Genomic DNA, 10,692 nt, shown 5'->3' with positions numbered 1-10,692 from the left:
TTCAGATATTAATGAATTAAAATTTCACCATTTATCTGGATTCAAAACCACATTACCAGAATGTTAACTTGGGGCTCTGGATCAATAGGCAGGTGCCATTACAACAATACCACCGCCTCCAACTGATTGAGAATGAATGGATATTTCAAACAAACAAAAATAGTTCCAATTACATATGTAGTGGCAACCTGCCAGATTTCCTCATAAAATGGAGGGAGATTATTATGCATGAATGTACAATTTAGGAGCAGGAGTATGCCCTTCCACCCCTTGAGCCTGCATCATACTTCAATAAAATCATGGCTGACCTGATTACTCTATAATCCTGGCTATATCCAATAACCTTCCACTCATTACTTACTAAGAATCTATCTCCGTCTGCCTTAAAAACTATTCAAAGATTCTGCTTGTACCACCTTTTGAAAAAGAGAGCTCCAATTACTTACTAGACAACATCACAACTGATGAGATGCTGCAGATTGGAAGCACAAAGTTTAGAGGGGATACGTTTTGGTTAAAAAAGCCTCTATTTTTACAGAATAAGACTAATTATAAATTTATTTATTTTCTAAGCCAGTTGAACAAAGTATTGGCGTAGTTGCATAATCCAAGGTGGCTCCTTATATGTTGTATTTTCTTGGTAATTGGTTGGATCCCAGATGGGTTTGAAGTCATAAACCCTCTCTATGAGGACCACACAACAATGAAGCAGCCAAACAAAGAGAAAGATCCAACATGAGGCTCCCTGTGCTGTGCAAAAAGAAATCAACAGTCAGTATATTCACTTCCATAAATAGAGAGTGGGGACACTGCTGAACAAAATATTCTTTTGTTTCCATTTACTCTTTCTTTTGACTATTTTTCATTTGGTATAAGAATTTATATTATGTGAATTTGGATCTTAGTTATCAGAACAGTTAATCAGGAACATTTTAGTTTTCTACTTACAAAGTTGATTTTCTGTACCTACATCTTTTGGCAGTGTGAAAAATGAATAGCAGGAACAACTTCTGTAATGAAAAGCTGCACGTTAAAAGAAGCAAATTTCATCTTAAAGTTGTGAATGATATTAAATTGCTTAAAGACTTAAGCGCTCTGTTATATTGTTTACATCTCTGTGGAGTCCTTTGGAGTCTGTGCTCCATGACTTCTTTATAGTACAACTGAAACATATAACCTGTTGTCTTTGAATGTTACAAGTATAACTTGCCTCATGTTTTATCATTTACAGAATGAGAAAGGATGTTAATCCAGTTATTCCAACAAATCGTATAAAATTAATATGCACTCTTTCCCTTTCCAGCTTGGAGAGGCACACAAAACCTGTATGATGACAACAAAACTCCAACATTATACCTTTGTGGGAAAACTCACTGTTTTGAAAATAATTAACCAAATGCATTTGCAGATGATTTACCCAAAGCGATTAGAGTTCTGGTATTCCAGCGTATAACTGTTAGTCCTGTTCTTAAACTCAACCCAGTTTCTTTTTAAGACAACAAGGTGCAGAACTGGATGAACACAGCAGGCCAAGCAGCATCATAGGAGCAGAAAGGCTGACGTTTCGGGCCTAGACCCTTCATCAGAAATGGGGGAGGGGAAGGGGGTTCTGAAATAAATAGGGAGGGGGGGGCAGATAGGAGATGGACAGAGGACCCCCTTCCCCTCCCCCATTTCTGATGAAGGGTCTAGGCCCGAAACGTCAGCCTTTCTGCTCCTATGATGCTGCTTGGCCTGCTGTGTTCATCCAGCTCTGCACCTTGTTGTCTTGGATTCTCCAGCATCTGCAGTTCCTACTATCTCTGATCCAGTTTCTTTTTAAACTCTGTTAATTGTCATAGCATGAATTATTTTAATTGACATAGCATGAATTATTCATGGTGTTTTTAAAACACAACTGTTGCTGTGTGAAGAAGTAAAATGTTTTGTATTCTTTAAGGTTACTGTTTCACAATTGTTCTCTGGCTCTGTAATTAGTTCGTTAAATCATCTGACACGTTTAAAGGTACGGGTAGAGAGGAAGTCTTGTGGTGCACAGGATAGCATCCTTACTTCTAAACCAGTAGCTCCAGCTTCAAACTTCACTACATAACTTGACGTTCAAGGATGGTGCACTTCTAATGAGGCCATACAGGTTGAATATCAACTTGAAAATCCTTCCAATATGTATTGATGGTGGGTGGTAAGAGTGCAAGAGATCCTCATTAATAATATAGTAGGAGGAAATTAGAGTCTCTACTATCACTAACCATGGTTCCAGGCTGCCATGTGTACGTGAAGTGCTTTTTAGCACAGCAACTTGGACTTTCTGAGATGCTGGTTAGTTCAATTATCTGGACAGCTGGTGCAGATCAGATTGGCACCTATAGCCTGGATTCAATCCCTGTTCTGGCCAGTGGATTTAGGACTTACTTCCATGACCTACCTGAGATAGAAATTGTGACGTTGGATTGGAAATACCTTCAGCAGAGAATAGAAGAAAAAGATGGCCAAAGACCAGAATTATATTCCTTCCAATGAAATGCTTTTCAGTTTCTGGAAAATTAGAATTCTAATCAACTGATTTGAATCAACTGATTTCCTTAACATAACCACAGTGCTTCAAACATTGGTGGCATAAAACTAAAATCAGATATCTGAAATAAACATTTGCTGACTTAAACAATTTTCTTTAGTTTTGCTTTTACCTTCTCTTGGGATGCCTAGCACTGAAAAAATAAAGAATGCAATGAAAACAGTTGACAATCAGAGTTTAGGAGCAAATTACTGTAGATGCTGGAATCTGTACTGAAACAACAAATGCTAGAGATCACAGTATGTCAGGCAGCATCAATGGAGAGAGAGAGCAAGCCAATGTTTCAAATCTAGATGACTCTGATGATGAGTCATCAGGACTTGAAACATTAGCTTGCTCTCTCTCCATGGATGCTGCCTAACCTGCAATGATCTCCAGCATTTGTTGTTTTCAGCGATAATCACAGTTGTTTCCTCCTTTGGATATCCATCTGTTTTGTACTTAACAGTTTTAAAATTCACTCCTGAAGTATGAGTGTTGATGTCATATCGAGCATTTATTGCCCATCCCAACTTGAGGAGATGGTGCTAAGTCACCTTCTTGAACCACTGCAATCCATGGCATGTAGGGTTTTTGACCTAGCAATGTTGAAGCAAAGACAATATATTTCCAAGTCATAATGATGGTATTTGACTTTGATGAAACAGCTGGTGTGATGACCTCATGTGACTGCTGCTCTTCTAGATGCCAGAGAGCACTGTCATGAATGTGTTGTTATAATATTATAGATTTTATACTAAATTGTGGCCTTTAAAAAATAGACACAACAGGGCTTTTAAACATGACTCCTAAAGAAAGACCTCTCATGTGGTTTTAGCTATGATTGAAACCAAACTATACTTGTTTCAAGGATCACAAGAGACATGTAAAATTTAACATCTGCAAAGGTAAACAGAAACTCATTGACAATGGCTTCTTGGAGGTGTGAACAGCTACTTCCTATCTCTCCAACCTGGAAGAATGAGAGCCAGTCAAGATAATGGCTAACACAGTTATTTACCTCAGCCAAAGACCACAAAATAGACTATGCTCCTAATTGGGCTAACACAATGCCTATTATGGAAGCATGATTCTACAATTTGGATAGCAGCAATTTTGATTTTTAAAACTGTACACAAAGTCTGTCTGGGAATAGTCATTTGTGCATCTCAGGAGAACCTGAGAAGATAGCTCTCAGCTGAACTAACTTAAACGGCATATAAAAGTTGGGTTTTCTCTTTACCACTAGGAGTTATACAGGAAGATGCTCAGAAATCTTCTCTGTTCTGCTGAAAAAGAATCTAAGAAGTTTTCAAATGCCAAGCTGGCAGAAACAGTAAAGCGTTCATTGCTCACTACCAGAGGCTGCTCCATCATTAGTCCACTTACATAGGCAAATTTCAATTATTTGATTACAAAAGCCATCCCAGCTGCTGAACAAAACTCTTCAACTTTTGACCCTTCACTCCAGACAGTTAAACTGCAAGTCATGGCCCTGCAATGACATCCTAAAGGATTGAACTGAATTCATCTTTGCTAATACCTTGTATCTTTATCTGTATTTTATCATTTTATGTATTTAGTTTGTAATTTTCATCACTTTTACTAAAGTAACTTATAGCAGTGTTTTCCACGATACTAATTTTACCTTGGTTAAGATGAAACCTTTACTGTTGATTATTTTTCAAAAGGGATCCACACACACCCCTATCCTTAGCTCATGGACTGCTTCAAAGAAGTACCATGGACCAGTGAGGAAAGGCCACTGTCTAAGATCTCTTACGTTTTAAGATATTCGCGCAGCCTTAATGGGAATGTAAGTAGTTTCCTTTTATGTTTCGGAAATACCTTTTTTGTTACAACTGGACTGGAGCTCTGATGACTGCTGCCAAAATAGCACCGTATTTTCTGCAAAGTCTGCACTGAACTGTTTTGTACTTGTTATATTTACTTGTAGATAATTTATAAGTAAAGTGTATTTTTGAAATTAAAAAGCTACATTTAAAAGGAATCTTTTGAACTGTGACAATGGTACTACAAAATATCTGTCAGAAAGTCAAACTATTTCACCACATTAAGGCCTATTTGATATTCCCCAAGATAAGACGATAATGCTTTGAACGACATCTATCTCAAAATTTATATATTCTTAAATGTACATTTGATTTAATTTGTGAATAATACAACCTTGTTATTCAGTACTTAACAAACGGATTCCCAATTCATATGTAATCCTATTTGATATGGTCCTATAATTTAGAAAAGACTTCCAAAATAAAATGTACATCAGTAATTGTTTGATGGTAATAGCTAATTTTGTTATTTTCAAAATAATACGGCCTATCAACAATAGGTGGTGCTGTGATTGGAGGCAATACTAAGTAGCAATGTGATAAAGGCACTTTTTTCATTGCGAATGTACCATCTATGTTCCTTCCTGTAAGAATAGTGCAATTTTCGCAGTTCATAGTTTCAGAGAATGCACATGCATTGGATCTCCAAAACAGTTGACAACTTAAACCTTTACAGTGAGCAAATGAATTCCTCTTGCAGAAATCACCAGGACAGGACAAATGGCCTGCCTTGGTTTTGTAACTATTTGGTGATTTTAAGTAAATTGGAATAAGATATTAGTATGCGTTGAATCAGATTGAGTACACTAGCCAGTACCACCACTGAACCAATGACATTGGCATTATTAATATAAATGACCTAACCATCTACATATGGTGACCTTAAAGAAGTTTATAAAACCATGAGGGGTATAGATAGGGTTAGTGGTTGGTGTCTTTTCCCTAGGAAGGGGATTTCAAGACTGGGGGACACATTTTTAAGGTAAGAGGAGAAAGATTTAGAAAAGATACGAGGGGCAAATTTTTTACAGAAGTTGGTCCGCGTGTGGAAGTGAGCAAGTGGTGAATGTGGGCACAATCACTACTTTTAAAAGACATTTAGATAAGCACATGAATTGGAAAGGTTTGGAGGGATATGGGCCAGGAGCAGGCAGGTGGAACTAGTTTAATTTGGGATTGTGATCAGCATGGACTGGTTGCACCAAAGGGTTTGTTTCCGTGCTGTATGACTCTATGATGATGACTGAGATTTAATCTGCTTCATTCACTTTATTTCGAAATCCTCAAATACCCATTACAGCCCACATGTGCCATATGACCTCTAATACTTGGTTTGTGGGATGCTTTTTTGGTACAGAATGCACTTTATAGTATTGAATCCAAATACTGTATGATATCTAATATCATGACATCTCTCCATTAGTAAGTCAAAAATATGTCCTTGAATATTTTTCTTGCATTTCCCTTCTTAAAAATTTTCTGTTTCATTCTTACAAACTAAACAGTAAAATATTACCAGTTACTTTCAAATGCAATAGCAAGAGAAACTACTTTGTATATCACTAAAGTCATGTGAATTCAATTTTGTATGTTTCAATACCCTTTCAAATCATTACTGGCTTTCCTCAAATAAAGACTTACACTTGAAAAAAAATGTTTGTATCTTTTCAGTGGTATCATCTGGTACTTCAGTCTACCTGCAATCTCAGAAACCTTGGTTAGCATGCTAAGATTCTTCCCTAGACTTGAGGGTATCAGCTTCCTTCCTGAAAGCCATAATTCATGGCTCTGGACAGAAAGCTGTCATAACTCTGGAGTGTCCAGTTATTGGCTCAGACGTTTGTCTGATCTGTGTCACAAATTGAGCCTCACCTTGATGTCAAACTGCTTTTTACTGCTCTATTTTATGCTCATCCATGATCTTGATCCAACAAATATTCATTACAGCTGGCTATCATGTACAATGATCACATTCACAGACACGAAATTTCTCGACTAGTGTTAAGCCATTCAATTAGAACAGAAAACGCATGCTTCAAGTGATTCTAAGTACAATGGTGTCTGAGATCTTGTACCCTCAGGTCACATGCCATGATCCAGTGACGATAATATGAGCATGTCTATTAAACCTATACTGACTGAAAGACATAATGCAACTTTTAAATTGTTTTTATTCAGTCAGTTAATGTGTGCTTCATTGGCTGGGCCAGCATTTATTGCTGATCCCTACTTTCCCTTGAAAAGGTGTTGGTGAGCTGTCTGCTTGAACAACTGCCATCCATTTGGTGCAGGTAGACTTATAATGTTGTTAGGGACTTCCAGGACTTTGACTGACTGACAGTGAAGGAACTGTGTTACAGTTCCAAATCAGGATGATGAGTACCTTGGTGAGGAACTTTTAAGTGGTTGTGTTACCATTTATCTGCTGACCTTGTCCTTCAAAATGGTTTTGGTCATGTGTTTGGAAAGTGCTATCTGAGGAACCTTGGTGAACGTTTGCAGTGATTCTTGTAGATGGTACACACTACGGCTATTGTGCGTCGGCGGTGGATAGAGTGAATGTTTGTTGATGTGATGCTGATCAAGCAAGTTAATTTGTCCTGGATTCTTCTTTTAAGTTGCTGGAGCTGCACTCATCCATACAAATTGGAATTACATTCCCGAATTGAGCCTCATAGACAGTGGACAAGCACTGGGGGTATCAGAGTGTGAGCTACTTGTGCCAGCATGGAGAAAACAGATACAGCAAACAAAACTACTATCTAGTACAGAAAACACAGTTACAGAAAAAAAACAAGCTGCTAGTGCCGTCTTCAGCCCGTAAAGGAATGTTCACAGGACTCATCCAAGGTCATGCAGCTTGTCAAGTATCATCAACAATTTTAGCCCTTCAGCCCATCCTATACAATCTATCTGGTCATGCAGCTGACGGATATCATCATTAACATTTAGCCCTTCGGTTCATCCTATACATTCCACCCCGATGACATTTGACAGCGCATGTTACAATTGCAGATGCAGACGCAAATCAGCGATAGCCGCGCAAGAATGTATAATAAGAGTATGTAACCTACACTAGAAGATTAAAACAACAATGAAAATAACTAGCATCGATACAAAGAATACAACAATAGGGTGTATCATCAAATTAATCACTGCAGTGGCCTTTGGGGACTGACATTTAAATATACATAACCTACCCCTGATGTACGGTCAAGGCTGTGACGGAACCAGCAAATCGTGCCACCTGACTGAGACGACTAGAATATCACCTACAGTCTTTTTCAGCTAATCTATTTACATGTTTTGCTGTAAAATTGCAGATGTCCCAGACTCAGGTTCCTTAATTTTTTTTTTAATTCTCCAGTTCCCTATCCACAAACGCCTACACCACCTGAGTCTTAGCCTTTTTTTCGCATACACTAACTGTCCTAACACATTACAATTTAACATACTGATTTAGTAATTCAAATGCTCAAGATGGGGTATCTGTATGTCATCTCTTGGGCCCTTTCACTCAGTCCACCATTACTCCTCCCAGAATCCATATTATTTCATTTCTGTAACTTTTGACATAATAGCCAATCACACTGTTTATTTTGATTGTAATTCGTTTTACATCCCTTTCACTAATACTACTTTCATTGTTTTAAAGTCAGTTTCTCTATGGATTTTGTGTCAGTGTCTTATTGTTTAAACTATGTTTTTGCGCTCTTCCAAGCCACATTAATCCTTTTGTCAAGTTGGTGTACATGTCTGATACCCGTTCTTCAGTGCATGTTTTTTACCGTCTCATGTTTGTTGCTCTGAGGTCACATTCACTTTTGCACACTTACATCGGTATCCCAAGACTATGTCACGCAGTCTTGACTCCCACATGATCTTATCAAATGATCTATGAGGTTATACTGATCTCTCAACGTATGGTCCCGATGCCTCGGGTAGTGGCTTGATCACCAATTCAATTCTCTTAAAAGGAAAGACAAGGACACAAACATCACCTAGAGAAAGCTATCAGTTTCGTGCTCTCATTCAAACCTCCATTTCACTACTGTAACATTTTAACTTGAATTGTCGCTTCAACCCACCATTTTATGTTTTTACTTTGTCTCATTCAATTTTGCAACTTAACTATTACCACCATATCTAATTCCAAGGATCTTTGGAGATTTGAAGTCCATGGAACATAATCTTATAGTATTTTAGAACAGTGGCTCAGTGGTTAGTACTGCTGCCTCACAGTGCCAGGCACGAGGGTTCAATTCCACCCTCAGGTGACTGTATTGCGCAGTTTGCACATTCTCCTCGTGTCTGCATGGGGTTCCGCTGGGTGCTCTGGTTTCCTCCCACAGTCCAAAGATGTGCAGGTTAGGTGGATTGGCCACGCTAAATTGCCCGTAGTGTCCAGGAATGTGTAAGTTAGGTGGATCAGCCGTAGAAAATGCAGGATTATAGGGACAGGGTAGGGGGATGGGTCTAGATGAGGTGCTCTTCGGATGCTCTTTGGAGGATTGCTGTGGACTTGTTGGGCTGAATGGCTTGTTTCTCCACTGTGGGGATTCTATTCTATTTTTGTTTGATTCAGGCACATTCTTTGTTTTTTTTTAAGATGACCAACTTCTTTTAAAAAGTTACTCGATAACTCATTCGAGATATTTGATATATCTTTATGTAAATTTGTCCAAATTCAACATTCTGTTTACTCTCTTAAAGTTACTAACCATTTTTGTATGCATTGAAACCATTGAGACTGTGTGCATGCACTTGATCATTTCCCAGAATCACTTCAAATTATCAGGTAACTATTCCATTTATATGTTTTAGAATACCAGGGTATGTGAGTCTAAATATAGTTTTTGTCATGATACGCTTAAGTGTACCCAGATTCAGTGGCTTCAAGATTCCTGACACTCACTACAATTGATATTTCCACAGTACTTCCCCAACACTGAAATGTGTTATTGATGAATGGCTTGATGGTTTGAGGGTGCCTCATCCATCACTGTACTGTGATATTGAAATTCACCAACAGGTTCAGCCTTCAGAGTTTTCAATTTCCGAAAAAAAGCCAAACAAGCTCCATCCATTCCACATCAAGCAGAATGGGTTAATTAGTATTAATCTACTTTCGATTCAAAAAGAAGGGGGTGGGGCATAAACTTCTGCATGTAATTACGTCATCCGTCTCTCCGCCTCCTTGAATGAAGAAAAAGCCCACTCGTATGTTAAATTTGCCTTTCCGAAACTCCTCGCACACAGGGAGTTGCATTTTCAACATTCCAATGTCCTTATCACTTGGATATTAACATTGAATCAATCTTATCATCAGGAATTAAAAATTCACTCATGTTAAAACAGTATTTGGAAGTTCAATCTGACCGGAAAATGAAATTCCAAGCACGGTAATTTCCGGAATTAAAATTTACCCAAGTCCAAACACGAAATGGAGCCAATTCCAAAAGACAAATTTTTACCAAGCTTTACAAACCAAATTTTTGAATCAACATTTCACAGATTTTTGCTTTACACAACCACTGATGTTTCTTAAAAGGACATTACATTACCATAGATAACCCAGTGTGGAGCTGGAGGTACACCGCAGATGAGGCAGCATCAGAAGAACAGGAAAGCTGATGTTTCGGGTCGGCACCTTTCTTCATTTCTGAAGAAACATCAGCTTTCCTGCTCCTTTGATGCTGCCTGGCCTGCTGTGTTCCTCCAGCTCCACACTGTGTTATCTCAGACTCCAGCATCGGCAGTTCTTACTATCCCTTACATTAACCATACATGTCCCACACTAATACAGGTACACACCACACTTTCAAATCACCAGACATTCCCAAAATGCAAATTAAAACTTCAAACCATCGTCAGATCTCGAGCTCTAGGGAATAAAAAGACACAAATTGTACAGGACAGCATTTAGCAATCAACCATCAAAAGTGCATTCAAACCAGACCACAAAGAGTTAACATTTTTACAAGGTTCCGTGCACTTGCACAGCACAGAAACCAGGCCTCTAGTTATCTCTTTTTCTCCGGCTATAACCGTCCCCCATCCTATTGGGGGTCCTAATTGTGCTGACATGTTAGCTACAGACCCAAATCCAGAGTCTGCCGCATTCCAACCTAGAATGTGGAAGGTGTCCAAAGCATCAGATTTCTTTCCCCTTCTCTTACACATTTTCCTGAATCCCATCCTCGTTGCCAAAAATGTCTTGGATCACAGAGTGCATCCAAGCGGTTCTTTTCGGATTCAGCTAAGTGTAGTTAAGAGAAGGCTCAA

This window comes from Rhincodon typus, chromosome 11 (assembly GCF_021869965.1).
Source record: "Rhincodon typus isolate 14 chromosome 11, sRhiTyp1.1, whole genome shotgun sequence".
Taxonomy (NCBI): Eukaryota; Metazoa; Chordata; class Chondrichthyes; order Orectolobiformes; family Rhincodontidae; genus Rhincodon; species Rhincodon typus.
The sequence above is the reverse complement of the archived record's forward strand: the minus strand, read 5'-3'. Positions refer to the sequence as shown.